We start from the raw sequence: 12,289 nt of genomic DNA, 5'->3' as shown, positions 1-12,289 counted from the left end.
TAATTTAAGTTATTTTGACTTTGGATAGGCAACGATCACGTTCTCTTGTAATGGGACAACAAAAAATATCATGTTTCTCACCCATGATGAAGCAATCGATAGCTTCATCTTTCTTGCCCATGATGGGGCAATAAATAGTGTCACATTTTGTCACGCCCCAAACCCAGCACCCGGGTTCGGTACGCGACCGGCCGCATGAGCCCTAGAGCAGTGCCTAAAAATCATGCAAGGCCTATGATTAACCAAAAATTCCAATAAATCCACAATTAATCTAGTAATTCAAATAGAGCAGTCCGACATGTCCAAATAAACAAATTAGTTCAATTACAAGATCTTCAAATGTTCATCGACATCAAAGAAGGATAAACAAACTAACTAGCTAATGACTCTGATACTTGCACTCTGCGCCCATCCCATCCAAATCTAAGCATCCTGCAACTCTGATAAAATGAAAGAAAAGAAAAAAAAAAGGATGAGTTTACAGCCCAGTAAGAATCTCTATACATCCACACCAACACAATAATAATATAAATCTGAAAATCACGACAAGTCGATGCACATATCATGAAGTCATAAACTGGCTATCAAACTCAAATAATCAATATAAATATGTACATAAACATCAATAAAAGTCCAGCCACACAATAATGATATAGCATAGATAGCTTATAAACTGTATTATAGTTCAATGCTTTTCTTCAACTTGATCCGATTTTATCTTTCCGACTTTGGGTCAAATCTCGGTCACATTTCTCAGCCTGTGGTGGGGCAACCAAATTATCACATTTTCAGCCTGTGGCGGGGCCTGCACATTATAGTTCCACATTTCTAGCCTGTGATGGGGCCTGCCAAAGTATCACATTTTCAGCCTGTGGCGGGGCCTGCACATTATAGTTCCACATTTCTAGCCTGTGAGGGGCCTACCAAAATATCACATTTTCAGCCTGTGGCGGGCCTGCACATTATAGTTCCACATTTCTAGCCTGTGAGGGGGCCTACCAAAATACCACATTTTCAGCTGTGACGGGGCCTGCCATAATAACAAGATAAACCAAAGTTTTTTCATACAATCCAGTTTACATCTACACATCAATTTTCTTTATTTATTTCCGGCTATAAACTAACCACAGTCACGTTTCCAGCCCGTGACGGGCAACCAATATCATATGTTAGTTTAGAGCACCACATCCATCAGTCAAATTTGCAGGTGTAGGTTATGCGCATGCATGCATCTATCATTATACCAATCACAAGCAAAGACGATCAAAATACAATTTAAATATAAAAACCATTTTGTTTTGCCTGGATCATAGCATATCAAACATATATATATATAGTGCAAAATATTTTATATCATGTAGGATTGGCGTACAAGGATTCTTACTTTGTTTAACTCAGACAGACTAATCCCCGCCCTCATGGCATCTATAAATCCGATATGCCAGAACCCTGCTCGCATCCTTTCGTCTGTTAACAGATTGTTCTCCCTATATAACCAAGACAATATTAAAGTTATCCGGAGTATCTGACAACCCAGAACCTCCATTGACCTACGACTATCCAGCAGTCTGTACAAACAATGATCTCCTCTTATCAAACTAGAGAGAGAAATCCAATCTAGAGGAGAAACTGGAGAGAGAAATAATCCCAGTAGCGGGAGAGGAACTAATAAACAAAGAGAGAACCTAGTGAGAGAGAAGAGAGGAAGAGAAACTCTTCCTCAAATAGGGGGACCGATCCTCCCTCTCTTCTCGGATCAGGATGGCACAGCCACCAAGGTGCCCATCCTCGGCGACGACGGCCGGCCAGTTATGCCATCAACTGCGGCACCACGGCGACAGTCGGTCGGCCGGCGGCCAACCAACGAGGGGAAGGAAAGGAGGTGGAATCACGAGGAAGGAGATCTCGGTCCACCTCTTCCCATCCCCTCTAAAACCTAGAAATCCCTCTCAACCCAACCCACAGTCCCGATTCACCCCCAAGACCCATAGATCCGGCCAACCCGGCGGCCGGCGACAGCAAAATCGGAGGAGAAAAGCCGAAACAGGGGTTCCCTGTTTCGGACTCTTCTCCGGCGATCTCATCGGCCAAACCCCAACCGGCGCAACCCAAAATCTAGCAAAGGATGTGCAAGGAGAGGCACCACCCACTTACCTCGGTCCGACGGAGTGCTCCGACGACCCTTTCCGGCGAGAAAATCAAAGGAAACGAGCTCGGATCAAACTCCTCTCTTCTCCCGATTTGTGGATGGTCTTCACCAAAGGAAAGGGGCTTTGGGGCTTCCCTCCGCGGTCAGCCGGATCTCGGAACCGTCGCTCTCCGGCACTCGGTCTCCTCCGGCGAGTCACCCCTCTAACGCCGCCGCCCCCCTCCCCTCTCTTCTCGTTTTTTTTTTTTTTTCTCCCACGATCGTCGCCTAGGGCACGATTGTAAACGGGTGGATGGGCCCGGTCTTTTTCGGGCCGGCCATCCATCTTTTTTTTTTTTTAGGGGTATTACATACTCTCCCCCTTAAAAAAAATTTGTCCTCGAAATTAACTTACTTGAAGCCTCAAATTTTTAAAAAAAATTGCATCCATTATATCATTCCTGAGATTTCAAATAGTCTCCCTCTCGAGTACCTACCCACAAAGATTTTGACATACAAAAATTACAGCATCTCAAAAACTTAATCCTTTCTATTTATCACACGTAGTAAGTTCTTTGATCTCCTTCAAAAGAATTCCAACTCCAACCTTGGATTAAAATGCCATAATTATATCCCAAAGAAATTAATTTCTCTTGATTCTACATAGAGATCATAATTGGCTTAATAGAAATAGGAGAAATCTTTAGTATCAAATGCTCTTAATATTCTATAATCATTTTTCTTTTCTTAACTTTGCCTGTGATTAAATGATCAACCTTTATCCTAGGAAAACCGCAAACCTTTTCAAATAGATAGATTAACAATGTCAGAGCTGGGAGTCGAAGAACTATGTTAAATCATTCCCAGGCCCAAGCTTAATCATTGAGCTATCAATCCATTAACGTTAAATTTGAGATGCCCCAAAATTCTTCTTAGAATTATCAAAAATAGGAGAGCCCATAACTACTTCCAGTAGGCAAAGAATCAACACATTCCCTCTACTAGAAAACTAACTCAAGTCTTCTATAATATACCCTTCAGATCAAGGTAATTATCATTATTATTATTTTTTTTCTTTTTCTATTCGGTTTCAAAATAACTCAATCCACTACACTCCGCTGCGCACTCTGATCTACTCATCAAATTCTCTAAAGTCACAAAATGATTTCTGTCCAAAGTATCACTTTGCATCGAGACTAAAAAAAATCCAAATTTAAATTTTCAAGTAGAACTAGAGCAAAACCTCTAGATCTTTTTGTTTCTCTGATTTATATAGAGTATACTTACCATAACTAACCCCCATCCTTTAGTCAAGTTTAAAGGTCACTACGTGATCTCCACAACCTTTTTAGAATCCAAAAATATCTAGGTTTAATTTAAAGGGGTAATTCTTGTATTCCTTAGCAATTTAATCAGAAAAATCTACATTGATTTTTCCTTCCAACAGAATTTACTTCAAATTCAATGGGTTAGAACTGTTGAGCCAATATCACTATGAGTAGGAATTAACCCTATCAACCTCCAAATTCTTTTTCAACCAAAATTCTTAATGTCTATGATCATGCTACACATATTAACTCACATAAGCATCTCAAAATCGAAATTTTCTACTCAATTTTGATTTTACAATGACAAAGATTTCAAGTTAACACACCCAATAATCTCCAACAATTGTAAGAAAATTCAGTAGCCCAATCCAAATATGAGAATTCAAATAATTAGAATTCCCCATCAATATGCATACTCTATGGCCTCAAATAATCAAATACATCAATAGGTAATAGACCTATTTGCAATATCCAACATGCCAATATCAGATATAATTCACATGCATTTTTAACTTCGAAGAACGTTCCTTTCAATATTATGAAATCTTCTTAGCTCACTCCAATACTATGGAAGATCTACGTACAATCTCATTCTAATAATTAGTAGAAAAATCAAAAGTACATCATATCAAACCCATATCAAGTTGAATTTTCAGGTCATCTTAAATAATATCTAAACATCGTATAACCGATATGCCATTGTTAACCTTCCTACGCTTATTCTAGGTCTAACACCTCTTATCATGATCACAGACAATTTATACTTTCCTTCTACACTCATCGAAACCAAATCCGATGCATACATTTATCAACAATACCCAGTGATCTTACATCTTAAGCACTGAATTTAATTGTCATGTTCCAAGTGATCATAACCTTAAGCTATGATATATTTCTGTCACAATCCAAGTGATCTTAAACATATGCTCAGATTCCAACTGGTCACATTTTCCAATAATCTTAAACTCAAACTTTAATGCCACTAAGGCCACAGTCCCTAGTGGTCTTAAACCTTAGATTATAATATCATTCTTGTTACAGATCTCAAGTGATTATAACCAAATCTCTGATAGTTTTTCTATCATAATTCTCCACTGATACTCACCCTGAATATAAACCCTGGAATACCTTAACCTTAAGCTCTGATACACTCTGTCACCCCCCGAACCCAGCACCCGGGTTCGGTATACGCGACCGGCCGCATGAGCCTAGAGCAGTGCCCTAAAGATCATGCAAGGCCTATGATTAACCAAAAATTTCAATAAATCCACAATTAATCTAGTAATTCAAATAGAGCAAGTCCGACATGTCCAAAATAAACAAATTAGTTCAATTACAAGATCTTCAAATGTTCATCGACATCAAAGAAGGATAAACAAACTAACTAGCTAATGACTCTGATACTTGCACTCTGCGCTCATACCATCCAAATCTAAGCATCCTGCAACTCTGATAAAATGAAAGAAAAGAAGAAAAAAAAAGGATGAGCTTTAACAGCCCAGTAAGAATCTCTATACATCCACACCAAACACAATAATAATATAAATCTGAAAAATCACGACAAGTCGATGCACATATCATGAAGTCATAAACTGGCTATCAACCTCAAATAATCAATATAAATATGTACATAAAACATCAATAAAAGTCAGCCACACCAATAATGATATAGCATAGGATAGCTTATAAACTGTATTATATTCCAATGCTTTTCTTCAACTTGATCCGGATTAATTAATCTTTCCGACTTTGGGTCAAATCTCGGTCACATTTCTCAGCCTGTGGTGGGGCAACCAATTACACATTTCAGCCTGTGCGGGGCCTGCACATTATAGTTCCACATTTCTAGCCTGTGATGGGGCCTGCCAAAGTATCACATTTTCAGCCTGTGGCGGGGCCTGCATATTATAGCTCTACATTCTAGCCTGTGAGGGGCCTACCAAAATATCACATTTTCAGCTGGGCGGGGCCTGCACATTATAGTCCACATTTCTAGCCTGTGAGGGGGCCTACCCAAAATACCACATTTTCAGCCTGTGACGGGGCCTGCCATAATAATAAGATAAACCAAAGTTTTCTTTTCATACAATCCAGTTTACATCTACACATCAATTTTTTTTATTTATTTCCGGCTATAAACTAACCACATCATGTTTCCAGCCCGTGACAGGGCAACCAATATCATATGGTTAGTTTAGAGCACCACATCCATCAGTCAAATTTTGCAGGTGTAGGTTATGCCGCATGCATCATCTATCATTATACCAATCACAAGCAAAGACGATCAAAATACAATTTAAATATAAAAACCATTTGTTTGCCTGGATCATAGCATATCAACATATATATATATAGTGCAAAATATTTATATCATGTAGGATTGGCGTACAAGGATTCTTACCTTTGTTAACTCAGACAGACTAATCACCCCGCCCTCATGGCCATCTATAAATCCGGATATGCAGAACCCTGCTCAGCATCCTTTCGTCTGTTAACAGATTGTCTCCATATAACCAAGACAATATTAAAAGTTATCCGGAGTATCTGACAACCCAAAACCCTCCATTGACCTAACCGACTATCCAGCAGTCTGTACAAACAATGGTCTCCTCTATCAAACTAGAGAGAGAAAACTCCAATCTAGAGAGAGAAACTGGAGAGAGAAATAATCAAGTAGAGGAGAGGAACTAATAAACAAGAGAGAGAACCTAGAGAGAGAAGAGAGGAGAGAGAAAACTCTTCCTCCTCAAAACAGGGGACCGATCCCTCCCTCTCTTCTCGGATCAGGATGGCAACAGCCACCAAGTGCCATCCTCGGCGACGACGGCCGCCAGTGATGGCCATCACTGCGGCACCACCGGCGACAGTGGTCGACCGGCGGCCAACCAACGAGGGGAAGGAAAGGAGGTGGAATCACGAGGAAGGAGATCTCGGTCCACCTCTTCCCATCCCCTCTAAAACCCCTAGAAATCCCTCTCAAACCAACCCACAGTCCCGATTCAACCCTCAAGACCATAGATTCGGCCAACCCCGGGGCCGCGGCAGCAAAATCCGGAGGAGAAAAGCCGAAACAGGGGTTCCCTGTTTCGGACTCTTCTCCGGCGATCTCATTGGCCAAACCCAACCGGTGCAACCCAAAATCTAGCAAAGGATGTGCAAGGAGAGGCACCACACTTACCTTGGTCCGACGGAGTGCTCCGGCGACCCTTTCCGGCGAGAAAATCAAAGGAAACGAGCTCGGATCAAACTCCTCTCTTCTCCCGATTTGTGATGGTCTTCACCAAAGGAAAGGGGCTTTGGGGCTTCCTCCGCGGTCAGCCGGATCTCGGAACCGTCGCCTCTCCGGCACTCGTCTCCTCCGGCGAGTCACCCCCTCTAACGCTGGCCGCCCCCTCCCCTCTCTTCTCGTTTTTTTTTTTCTCCCACGATCGTGCCTAGGGCACGATTGTAAACGGGTGGATGGGCTCGGTCTTTTCGGGCCGGCCCATCCATCTTTTTTTTTTTTAGGGGTATTACACATTTCTTGCACATAAAGGGCAATGAATTGTGTCGATAATAGACAAACTTTATTAACATAGCTAATCCAATGCCCTCACCCATCCGTTCATTTCAAGAGTGCATATGAAATATATCAATTTATTTTAACTTTAGATTGACCACTGTCATGTTTTCCATCCGTGATGGACAATTGATAATATTATATTTCAAGCTAGTGATGGCATAATTGACAATAATGTAGCTAGAGAGTAGTCAAAGAAAAAATAGGGACTCGAAACAAAGACAGAAATGATAAATTAAGGGAAGCTGCAGTGATTCCCATATGCCCCCCTCCCACACCAGCATGCAAAACAGTTTACGCTTTGGAGCCATATACATTCTCGTTGATAATAGGGCTCTCGCATCTAAAACATCTGGTAGTATCTTAAGACTAAATTCTATTATTTGAAGTAGCAACGATCAGCCTCTTAGCCTTACTACACTACTCTTATATTTTGGTTCTCAAAAGCCTTCAACAAAAATATATTATAAATATCCTAACATATTGATTAATGATAATTATAAATGTTAATTATTTAATATATCAATATATTAATTAATAAATTTTAATTATTGGTAAATGATTAACAAATATATATTAGTTATCAAAAAATCTAACATAGGATTTATTATTAATAATATATTATTTACATTACAAATAAATTTTATTTGTAATAAGGAATATATTTTCTAATATATGCATAGTTAATTTTAAAATATTTACTAAATCGTGTAAATATATTTCAATAATCGAAATATCCAATATTAATGTGTTTATGTAAATAGGCGATAAATGATTTGTGAAAATCCAGAAAAAAAAATGAAAGGGTTGACGGGTCGGCCCGAAAAGACCAGGCCCATCCCCCTTATTACGATCGTGCCCTAGGCATGATCGTGGAAAGGAGGAGTTACAGGGGGGGCGGCGGCGTGAGTTGATCCGCCGAGGAGACCTGAGCGCCGGAGAGGCGACGGTTCCGAGATCCGGCTGGCCGCGAGGAAGCCTTAAAGCCCCCCTTTCCTTCGGTGAGACCATCCACAAATGGGTGAAGAGAGGAGTTTGATCCAAGCTCGCTCCCTCCGATTTCTCGCCGGAAAGATCGCCGGAGCACCCTATCAGGCTGAGGTAAGTGTGGTTCCATCCCTTGCAATTCATTTGCTAGGTTTTTGGGTCGTTTTGCCTGGGTTTTGGCCATGAATCATCGCAGAAGAGTCCGAAACAGGATGCCCCTATTTCGGCCTCTCTCTTCCGGAGCTTGCCGCCGCCGGCCGCCGGGTTGGCCGGGATCTTATGGCCTTGGGGGTTGAATTGGGATGTGGGAGGAGTTGATGAGGGTTTCTGGTTTGATTGGTGATGGGGAGTAGTGGATCCGAGGTCATCTTCCTCGTGATCCCACTCCCTTCTTTTCCTCTCGTCGGTTGGCTGCCGGCCGGTGACAAAGGGAAGATCTGAGCCACTGTGTGGCTGCCGGTCGGATGAAGGCCGAGCCACCATGAGGATGGCCTTCTGTTGATGTTGGAGGAGGGGGGTCCTTCCGGGTCTTAGGGAAGAAGAAGAAGACAGAAGGCCTTCCGACCTCTGCCGACTTTTTCATCCCTCCCTCTCTTGGCCGGCCATCATCGCCGGAGTGGTGGCCGATGATGGTTCGGCCAATGGTCGCCGAGTCGTTGTCGAGTTGGGGAAAGTGAGGGCACAGCCATCATGGCTGTTGCCCTTGGACCAAAGAGGTGGAGGATGGGAGATGTACTCCTATCGTGAAGGGAGAAGGGAAGGAAAGAACCCTTCTCTCCCATCCACCCTTCTCTTGGTCTCTTCACCGAGACTGGCCATCGTCGCCGGCATGGCAGCAGCCACGGCTGCGACGATATTGTCGGTGGTACAAGGGTGGGAGTCGGGCCACCCCCGACTGTCCCTAGATCTGGAGGGATTGAGATGATTGGGGACCTGATAATGGGGCCCCATAGTAGATGTGGATTATGATTTAGAATATTTAAATATTAAATAATTTAGTTTGTGAATTATAATTGATGTTGTAGGGAAGAGTCAGCGGTGCCAGGAGGTTTTGATCAGGAGACTCAGCACTCCAGCTCGTAGGTCGTGATTCGGATCCATGTGAGTCAGTTCTACAAATTTCTGTAAGAATCCTTACATCTGAGCACCTCTATTTATGCATGTATTGGATTTATCGTTGGATATATTTTTATTAGTATGTTGTTATTAATTTATGAGCTTGTATGACATATATGAGGTGTGCCATTTGGTTTATTATGAAAATATTAGAATAATTAATTGGAAAGAATTATCATATTTTTGAGAATATATAAAAATATGTGATGTGATGAAAATTTGATTAAACATGTGAAATTAGACATGTAAAATGGTTTGGACTAGCCTTGTTATGAGATAGCCTCTACGAGCTTATGCGTAGGATAGCCGCCACGAGCTGATGCGTGGGATAGCCTCCACGGACTTACGCATGGGATAGCCTCTACGAGCTTATGCGTAGGATAGCCTCCACGGGCTTACGCGTGGGATAGCTGCACGAGCTTATGCGTGGGATTTGTGCAGTCTTGGACTGGGTTATGATCTTGGTTAGTCCAAAGCCAGAAGTGAAATATCTTAAAACTTGGAAATCAGAGTAATACGAAAGTGGATCACATAATGTGTAAAAAGAATTTATGTATATGTACTGGTTATATATAGTTGTTGTTTGTTGAGCTTTTGAATGATGAAATGACATTTATTTGTTGCTTTGATTATTTTATTATTATTATTGTGTATGGCTGTTGGGATTCTTACTGGGCTGGAAAAGCTCATACTACACTTACTTCCTTTTTCAGAGGGTACTGGATTTGTAGAGTCCATCGGGTGGAACAGAAATGAGATCGATATGGAGTCTGACTGCTAGATAGTTAGAAGTTAATTTATCTTTTGTTTGTGGACATTTGAAATCATGTAATTAATCAATACATTTTAGTTGGATTTGATTTAATTACATTAATCTTTAATTTTGGCATTTATGTGAATATTGTACCTTTTAGGCCTTACATGATCTCTAGGGTTTTACTTTAGGGATTATGTGGCCATGTCACATGGTCGACCCGAGTGATGGTTTGCGGCGTGACAGAGTGGTATCAGAGTTTAAGGTTAAGGTATCCTAGGATTTAGGTTCAGCTGAGTGTGAGTGGGAAATTAATGATAGAAAAACTATCAGAGCCTTGGTTTGTAATCACTTGAGATTGTAATAAGAATGATATTATAATCTAAGGTTAAGACCACTAGGACTATGGCCTTAGTGCATTAGAGTTTGAGATTTAAGATCATTAAAAATTGTGACGAATTGGAATCTGAAGCATATGTTTAAGATCATTAGGGATCGTGACAGAAATATATCATAGCTTAAGGTTATGATCACTTGGGACATGACAATTAAATTCAGTGCTTACGGTGTAAGATCACTGGCATAGTGATAAAATGTATGCATCGGGTTTGGTTTTCGATGAGTGTGGAAGGAAAGTATAAATTGTCTTTGATCATGATAAGAGAGGTTTGACCTAAAATAAGTGTAGGAAGGTCAACAATGGCATATCGGTTATATCATGCTCATATATTATTTAAATGACTTGAAAGTTCGAACTTGATATAGATTTTGATGTGATTGTACTTTTGATTTTGCTGGCTAATTATTAGAGTGAGATTTGTACGTAGATCTTCCATAGTATTGGAGTGAGCTAAGAAGATTTCATAATATTGAAAGGAATATTCTTCGAAGTTGAATATGTATGTGGATTATATCTGGTGCTGGCAGGTTGGATATTGCAAAATAGGTCTATTTCCTATTGTTGTATTTGATTATTTTGAGGCCATAGAGTATGCATATTGACGGGGGAATTCTAATTATTTGAATTCTCATGTTTGGATTGGATTACTGAATTTTACTTATAATTATAGAAGACTATTTGATGTGTTAATTTAAAACTCAAGCCTAGGTTTAAGATTTGAGTAGGGGTCTTTTGTCATTGTTGATGAAGCCACTAATAAATGTCATATTGAGTAGAGACTTCGGTCATGAGATGCTTACATGAATTATCATATATACCATTGCTGATGGATATTGAGAATCTTGGTGAAGAAAGATCTGGAGATCGATAGAGTTAATTTCTAATCATAGTGTATTGGCTCACTGACCTCTAATCCATTGAATTTGAAGTAAATCTTTTTGGAAAGAAGATCAACGTAGATTGTCTAATCGAATTGCGGAGGAAATCCAAGGTTAATTTATTTTAAATTAAACCTAGATATTTTGGATTCTAAAATGGTGGTGAAGATCATGTAGTGACCTTAAACATGATTAATGGCTTGAGCGCTAGTTATGGTTAGTATACTCTACATAAATTGAGGATAGAGAGATCTGGAGGTTCTGCTCAATTAAGTGTTGAAATTTGGATTTTCTTACTCCAAGTGCAAAGCGATATTTCGGTCATAAATCATTTAGAGGCTTTAGAGTATTTAATGGATTAAATTAGAGTGCGCAGCGAAAGTGTGGTGGTTTGAGTTATTTGAAACTGGTTAAGGATATAATATTTGTTCTAAAAGGTATTATGATGGAACACTTGAGTTAGTTTCTAGTAGAGGAGAATGTTGTTGATTCTACGAATGATCTAGAGATAGTTATGTAATTTTCACTGGTGGGTTCTTCTATTATTAACAACTTTTGGAAGAATTATGGGCATCTTAAATTTAGCGTAAATGGTTGATGATTCCTTGATTGGTCTTAGACTAGAATATTTTAACATTGATCTTCTATTTGTTGGGATGATGTGGGAGAAAGAAAAGTATTGGGTCCAGAGATAGTACAGCAAACTATGGATAAGATACAGATGATCAGAGAACGGCTCCTTATAGCTCAGAGTAGACAAAAGAGTTATGCCGATAATAGGAGAAGAGAACTGGAGTTTCAGATTGGTGATCATGTTTTCTTGAAAGTATCTCCTACTAAAGGTGTGATGAGGTTCGGGGTTCGTGGCAAATTGAGCCCTGGGTATGTTGGTCCGTTCGAGATCCTGGACAGAGTAGGAGAAGTGGCATACTGTTTGGCTCTACCACCAGCTTTATCAGGCGTACATAATGTATTCCATGTTTCAATGCTAAGAAAATATATTTCGGATCCGAACCATGTGGTAGATTTTGAGCCTATAAGTCTGCATGAGGACCTAACTTATGAAGAGTACCCGATACGGATTGTGGATAGAAAGGATCAAGTGTTGCGACGTCGAACCATTCCGTATGTAAAGGTGC

The sequence above is a fragment of the Phoenix dactylifera genome, chromosome 1, assembly GCF_009389715.1.
Source record: "Phoenix dactylifera cultivar Barhee BC4 chromosome 1, palm_55x_up_171113_PBpolish2nd_filt_p, whole genome shotgun sequence".
In the NCBI taxonomy this organism is placed as follows: domain Eukaryota; kingdom Viridiplantae; phylum Streptophyta; class Magnoliopsida; order Arecales; family Arecaceae; genus Phoenix; species Phoenix dactylifera.
This window is presented reverse-complemented; position numbering follows the sequence as displayed.